General features: G+C 32.6%; 1 long non-coding RNA gene across 1 annotated transcript in view; it reads right to left on the bottom strand.

Moving 5' to 3' along the window:
* Window positions 1-1,017: 1,017 nt before the first annotated feature.
* Window positions 1,018-6,339, bottom strand: part of LOC141553711 (uncharacterized) — a 267,456-nt gene continuing 262,134 nt past the window's right edge. Inside the window, exon 3 of the long non-coding RNA XR_012485597.1 lies at window positions 1,018-1,110. This is a non-coding gene — a long non-coding RNA (uncharacterized LOC141553711). The remainder of the gene's footprint in view (window positions 1,111-6,339) is intronic.

Below are 6,339 nucleotides of genomic sequence, written 5' to 3'. Positions count from 1 at the left end.
GAATTCAATATGTTTTTAAATGAATGTTAAAAATTTGTCTTTATGTATAACTGAAAAAAAAGCTATTTTAAAAACTCCACATTTGCATAGTATCATTTTTCTTCTACCTATCACATATTTATCATAAATTCACAATTACTTTAAGACATAACTGTTCATTGTACCCTGCTATAAAGGTTATAGCAACTTAGAATGACCATATTAAAACCAACCTGTGAGATTAGCCAAGAACCATGGTAACACTATGCATGATTAGAAAATACCTCTACTCTCACGATCCCCACCATATTTACAGCACAGCAAAATACACAAATCGGGGAAACTAAACTAAAATAATCTCCAGTCTACTCTATTTGATCATGGTTAATCCCTAGTTTAAGACATCTTAATATATCCTGAGAGCCTAACTAGTCAAATTACATAACTTTAAACATAAAAGGGGAATAAAAAACAAAGATAAAAATTTCCCCTTGCTTTCATTAGTTTTTTTTAGGTGGGAAAAACAGTTTTTTTCAGCTCTATAGTTTTTCAGTTCCATAACATCTTAATAATTGTTGATTTCATGAATGCACATGAAAAAAACAAAACAAAACTGTTGCATGAGCAATAAAAATTTTCAGAATGTGAACCATTAACTTAAATTTTAGAGAATAATAGATTTCTAAAACTGAGTTTTATGTATGTCTACCATTGCTCTATAACCATTGAGTGTGATTTTAAAAATCAGCACTGGAATTATGAATGTTCAAAGCTTGGGATACTTTATTTTCTTTCATTGAAAAATAAACAAATTTGGTGAACACACAGGTACTCTGGACAAGTTTTGCAGCATAAATATATAGGTTACTAAGAAAATAAAACAATGAATGCACATCAATTTCTTGCTTTGAAGAAAAGCTTGCTGAACAAACTTATTCTTTCTCTTCAACTGGCATCTGTAAGCAGAATTGGGTAGGTTTTAAAGCTAGAACAACACCATTTTACAGATGAGTTAAGAGGTCTAAAGAACTTGAGACTCACCTGTAGTCAGAAAGGTAGAAGTCCATAGTAGAACAATAATACAAGTCTCTAGGCTCCTGAGTCAATATTTATTATGTTAAAATTAATTATCTGAAATTAAAAAAGGAAATTAAAGATGAAGTTACTGAGCTACCTGTGATTTAATTTGCAAAGCTAGTACTTGCATACCAAATCAGGTCATCTGACTCCTCAGAGGCCAGAGACAAGGAGTAATTTACAGATCTGATTTTTATAACAAAAAAAAAAGGAATAAAAAATTGACAGAAACGTGTTTTGAATATAATTCAAATAGTCAAAGTAGGTCACCTGACTAGTTAGCTTCTCCCAATTTTTTTTTTAGGTTATGCACATACATTCAGTTTTTGCATATTTTTATTTGAACCAGTTAGGAAAAAAAATCATAACAAAAAAGAAAAGCCACAAAAAAAGGAGAAAAAAAGGTGAAAATAGTATTCTGCAATCTGCATTCAGTCTCCATAGTTCTCTCTCTGGATAAAGATGGCTTTTTCTGTCCAGAGTTTATTGGAATTGCCTTGGAGCACTGTATTGTGAGAAGAGCTAAATTCATCATAGATCCCGTTATTACTGTATATAATATTCTCTTGGTCCTCACTTCTCTCAGCTTCAGTTCATATAAAAATTTCCAAACTTTTCTAAAATCAGCCTATTTATCATTTATCAATCTATAGGTAACTTAGACAAGATTATGTTAATCTGGTTTACCTGTTAGAATTAGAGTTAAATTTTCCTAAAATTGGTAGTTTAATACTATAATCAAACTAAAAATAAATAAATCAAAGTAATCAATAGTAGTTTCCTTGTCATTTACATAATACCTCACTTCTTTTTTTTGTCTTCAGGTTACATAGATTAGGTTAGCAATAGGCTAGAAAAGGGAAGGGGGAAAATACCGTTAAATAATTCAAACAGTATAAAAAGGTAGAGATTTCATTCATCATATGGGGTTAATTAGGATAATACTGAGTAAGATTCTCAACTTTTAGTATTAGAAAGTCATAGATCTAGAATAAGAAAAGGACTTTGAGGTTATTTGTTCCAATCCCTTTATTTCACCAATGAGGAACCTAAGGTCGGAGAAATAGAACTAATTTGTTCAAGGTCACATAAGTAGAAAATAGCAGAAGTATTTTCTCTCAGAAAACCACGTTCTCTGCTTCTCAAGCCAATGTTCTTCCCATTGTGAAATACTGCCCCCACAAAGAAGAATCAGGATACCAAAGGGTTTATACTTCTGTCTAAATCATAATACAATAATAGTTAGTATTTAGTATTGTTGGTGGAGTTGTGAAATGATCCAACCACTCTGGAGAAAAAGTTGGAACTATGCCCAAAGGGCTATCAAACTGTGCATACTCGTTTATCCAGCAGTGTCTCTCCTGGGTCTGTATTGCAAAGAGATCATAAAAGAGGGGAAAGGATTCACATGTGCAAAGTTGTCATTTGCAACCCTTTTTGAAGTGTCAATTAACTGGAAATTGAGTGGATATCCATCAGTTGAAGAATGGCTGAATAAGTTATGGTTTGTGAATGTAATGGAATATTATTGTTCTATAAGAAAAGATGAGCAGGTTGATTTCAGGAAAACCTGGAAAGAGTTACATGAGCTAATACTGAGTGAAGTGAATAGAATAAGAGAACATTTCATATAGTAACAAAGTTATGTGATGATCAATTGTGATGGAAGTGGCTCTTTTCAAAAATGAGGTAATTCAAGGAAATTCCAATAGACTTGGGATGGAAAATGCCATCCTCATCCAGAGATAGAACTATGGAGACTGAATGTGGATTTTTTGTTGTTTGTTATTTCTTTTTCGTGGTTTTTCCCTTTTGTTTTGATTTTTCTTGTAGAACACAACAAATATGGAAATATATTTAAAGGAATTGCACATGTTTAACCTATATTAGATTGATTGCTGTCTTGGGGAGGAAGAAGATAAGGGAAAGAGGGTGAAAAATTCAGAACACAAAGTTTTATAAAAATGAATGCTGAAAACTATTTGTACATGTATTTAGAAAAATAAAATACTATTAAAAATAAACTGAAAAGGGAGAAGGAAAAATAATTAGGATTTAGTGCTTTTAGATTTGCAAAAAGCATTTTACAAATATTATCTCATTTATCCTTACAATAACACTAGGGCATAGTTGCTATTATTAAGCTGAATTGTCTAAGGTTATATAGCTTATAAGTGTCCAAAGGTGAATTTGGACCCAGTTATTCCTGACGCCAGATCCAGTGCTATGTTCACTGAGCTATCCAGCTGCCTCATATTTCAAAGAAAAGAAAAAAATGGAATCTAGAACACTGTCTTTAAAATGTTTGGAGATTTGGGCTTAAAGGCAAAACACTGGTATAAAATAAAATGATTATAAATTATAAAATATATCTAAATACATGCACAAGCAGTAATAGCAAAATCACCAACATTCACCCTTCATCTTAAGCCACTACTTAAATTCCAGAAGAAATCAAATTGCACAGCAAACTATGTGGAAATGCTTTAAAGACCATCACTTTTTCCCCTGACTCTGAAGGAGTCGCTGTAGAAGAGTCCCTTTGGGTAGACATAGAATGTGCATGATTGGGTATAAGTTCTTTTGTATGCACACTCTCCCATAGAGTCATAGCATATAAATGTGGAGAATAGCCTCATGTGCCTCTTATTTTGCAGACATGTCATTTGCACGTCCAATTAGCTGAAAGGAAAAATCTGAAAATGCAATTACTCAACCTCAGACATTCTAAAAAATATTTTTTTTCTTAACTGTTTTTCAAGACACAGACCACTTTTACTACATAAACAGGAAAAAGTCAGAACACAATTAGTTACTTCCAAATCTGCATCCACACCTAATTGCCCACAAAAATGCTCAAAGTAGAAAGCTACCTTCAAAATTTACTCAATTCCCCCTTGAAATGTATCTTATAGAGCAATAGGGTTACATATTCACTTCGGGGGAAAATAAAAGGCTGAAAATGAGTCATATTTTCATTGTTCCAACAGTTATCTAATTAGAGATTTAAATGGCATGCATATTTTGTGAAGTGGTTGTTTATCATTTTAATTAGTTTACAGCTGTGTCTATAAGACTAAAACAACTGGACCACAGCCCAGCTGATCCAGTTCTTTCAGCCATCTTCATAAATCAGCAGGATTGGTACACAATCAATTGTGAAGCCAGCTGAAAATCCATGAGACTATATGCACTATTCTCTCAGTGGCTGCAGCAAAGTGCAAAGTGGATTAGAAAAGGAGGTTAAAATTGCTTTCTCTAGGATGTAGGTGAGAATACCAAAGTTCAGGTGAGAAGACCAGTTGCTTTCCTGCAATCTGGCCATTGGATATGTTATCTCCTGTCTAGTCTACTAAAGAATAACTGCCCCTCTGTGGCAGGATTCTCATTCTGAAATGACTTAATTACAATACGGATCACAAGCTGGCATTTCAAGGGGATGATTTTTGCCCATAATTTATCAAATATAACAACCACAGGGCAAGGTGACACAGGGAAATTTTATATTGGATTTTGCCTGACAAGAGTCATTGAGCTTTGACATCATCAAAACTACACATACAGCATTCTGCTGCTACCTTATATACCCTTACAATGTATGATCATCCACTCCAAATCATATTTTCTTTTATAGTTATAAGGAGATTACAAAAATTCCCGATGCACAAACAGACACTTATGTAGTATATACACAATCCAAGAAGCACAAGCAAGGAAGATAGTACTCAGCTAAATAACAAAAATACTTTTTTGGGGGGAGCTGACACATTCATTATCTTCAATGCCTTAGAAAGTATTTATTTTATTATATATTTTGATCATTTTTATTAATGCCTTCTGTGGCTTATATTTCAGTTAATCCTAGATATAGTTCCTCCCCTTCTCTAGCCCTAATAACCCTATCCTATAGAACAGTCTAGTGAAGAACTTGCAACCTCATAAATGCTCAATTGATTATTACAAAAAGAAACAATTAAGCATAATCAACCAATTCAATGTCCTAAAAGGAAAGTATATGTAATGAGCTACATGATAAAATTCTTTTAGAAAGTATTTTAGAAACCACACAATTTACAGCAAAGGTTCTTAACCTGGGATCTGTGGCCAGTAGCTGTTAACTTATGCTTAGAAATTAATCCCTGATACAAGGGTGACCAAGGCTAGTGGATTGTTTGTGCTCTAAATTCCAAGCAGCAGTAGGCCAATCTTATCATGTCTTCATTATGTCAGGTATCAGTAAAGTGATTCCCAGGAACAGGGAGCCATCAAGATGCTTAAGGAAGGGTCAGTAAACCCAGGTCATAAAGAAGGTTTATTAAAACTCCTGAGCTAATTGGGCCTCTCTATACCTTATTTTCAGTCTTGGGGAGGTAAGGAGACTCAAACTCAAAAAAAAAGCAAACAAACAAAAAGTTTTGTGAGCTTAAAAAAAACTTGATAAATAAATTTCAATATGATTGCTCTCTATTTTAATCCTTGTATTTTATTTTATGCATTTAAAAACATTATTTTGAGAATGGATTCACAGGCTTCACCAGACTGCTAATACTGCTTGTGACACACAAAAAGATTAAGAATTTATAGTGAATTGTAATAAAATATATAGATTTATGATAAGAATATATGTGTTCATATGCATGCATATATAAATATACAAATGCACAAAATTATATATAAAATACATATATCTACAAAATTATAAAAACATTTAAATTGACATAAAAAAATTTATCAGGCACTAACCAAAATGAATCAGAGCCAAATGAAAAGTGAAAATTGTAATGCATTTTTTATTTAATTACTGCATATCACTCCTATGACCATGTGCAAACTAGGATAACATGTAGATTTAATCCTATCTTTATCATATTCATAACCTCTTATTTTTCATCTTCATAGCCCCAAGTGTATAAAAGCAAGTCTGGATTTGGGTTAACTTTAAAGAATTGACTGAGAAACCATGGTCCATCTGTGTTGTTATACTCCCATCTACTGACAAAAAGCTGCTACTTCTCTAAGATCCCATCATGTTTAGTCACCATGATACAAATTAACAATATTTCAACTTAATCAGGATGAGAAAATGAGGATTAACTGCAATTTTAAGCAACTTCCCCTATAAGCATTACAGGTCAATGTGGGTACATATATTTGAGGAGTTATTAACAGTATTCCAGCTCAATGACTGGTAATTTGTTTTCTTATTATATTTTCCTGCTTGTGATATTTTTTAAAAGTATCTCACAAAGCTTTTCCCCCCTCACTTTTCCTTCTTTATAAGGA

Source organism: Sminthopsis crassicaudata, chromosome 2, assembly GCF_048593235.1.
Source record: "Sminthopsis crassicaudata isolate SCR6 chromosome 2, ASM4859323v1, whole genome shotgun sequence".
In the NCBI taxonomy this organism is placed as follows: Eukaryota; Metazoa; Chordata; class Mammalia; order Dasyuromorphia; family Dasyuridae; genus Sminthopsis; species Sminthopsis crassicaudata.
Note: the sequence above shows the minus strand (reverse complement) of the source record. Positions and strands in the feature narration are given on the sequence as shown.